We start from the raw sequence: 1,233 nt of genomic DNA, 5'->3' as shown, positions 1-1,233 counted from the left end.
AAGCCGACACAGTTGTGACCCGTTCTTCAGTAGACCCCCATTTTTCAGTTAACCAAAAAATTATTAGACATTTCTAGAACAGATTGCTTTAGATTCTGCTAAACTACATTTTCAAGCATGACAGAACTGTTTAACTTAGATTTGTTTCATTATAACTATGTTCACCAGCAATTATGCTATTTCCTTGGCATGATGTAGGTTTTGCAGGCGTCCTGGGGTCAATATGTATGTGGTCCTTCATGGAACAGAGCAGAATTGGTATATCCGAATTTATCACTGTCATCTCCTCATACAGCCCATATCTAGCTGTAGAAAAAAATGAGGTGTGCGCATTCACGAGATAATCCCAGAACATGGCTGCAGTATAATTGCACACAACTACGCCTCTTTCAGCATGAACTATGACGAATTTTTTTACATGGTAGAGCTGTTGTACACAAAGAACATGAGCTTGATACAATGTAGGTGTGCAGCTACATCTCTATTAACCCAAAGTTGTCAGTCAAAGAAGAAAAAAGTGTGTAATTATGAGGTGAAAAAGATGTACACTTCAGGAATTGTGACTATCTCAAACATTATTGGCTGTAGCACAACGCCACTTGTCCAACATCATTTCCTCAATAATTCAGGTATTTTTGCTGTTTCTTATTTTTAATTTTCCATGACGATCTAACATTATCAGCAGTCTCTATGAATAAGAATACTTTTGTGAATGACTCATTGTATAACTTAGATTTTATCATAAGAAGGATTTAATTTAAAACCCTTGACTTAAAACATTTTGATTCATATATGTATTAATTATATAACAGTATGTATATTCCATGGCAACGGTTTTGCCACAATGAATACACCGGTTCCCCTCAGATCACCGAAGTTAAGAGCTGTCGGGCATGGCCAGCACTTGGATGGGTGACCATCCGGGCCGCCATGAGCTGTTGCCATTTTTCGGGGTGCACTCAGCCTCGTGATGCCAATTGAGGAGCTACTCGACCGAATAGTAGCGGTTCCGGTCAAAGAAAATCATCATAACGAACGGGAGAGCGGTGTGCTGACCACACACACGCACCTCCTATCCGCATCCTCACTAGAGGATGACACGGCGGTCGGATGGTCCTGATGGGCCACCTGTGGCCTGAAGACGGAATGCTTTTCTGTATATTGCATATCCTAATGAATTGTGCTTACTACATAGATATCAAGTAACCTAGATATGGAATATTGATTGGGTAG

General features: G+C 40.2%; 1 pseudogene; it reads left to right on the top strand.

The window, feature by feature from the left end:
* Positions 1 to 826: 826 nt before the first annotated feature.
* Positions 827 to 944, top strand: LOC126099117 (5S ribosomal RNA; annotated as a pseudogene).
* The last annotated feature ends 289 nt before the right edge of the window (positions 945 to 1,233 follow it).

Source organism: Schistocerca cancellata, chromosome 1 (assembly GCF_023864275.1).
Source record: "Schistocerca cancellata isolate TAMUIC-IGC-003103 chromosome 1, iqSchCanc2.1, whole genome shotgun sequence".
NCBI lineage: Eukaryota > Metazoa > Arthropoda > Insecta > Orthoptera > Acrididae > Schistocerca > Schistocerca cancellata.
Note: the sequence above shows the minus strand (reverse complement) of the source record. Positions and strands in the feature narration are given on the sequence as shown.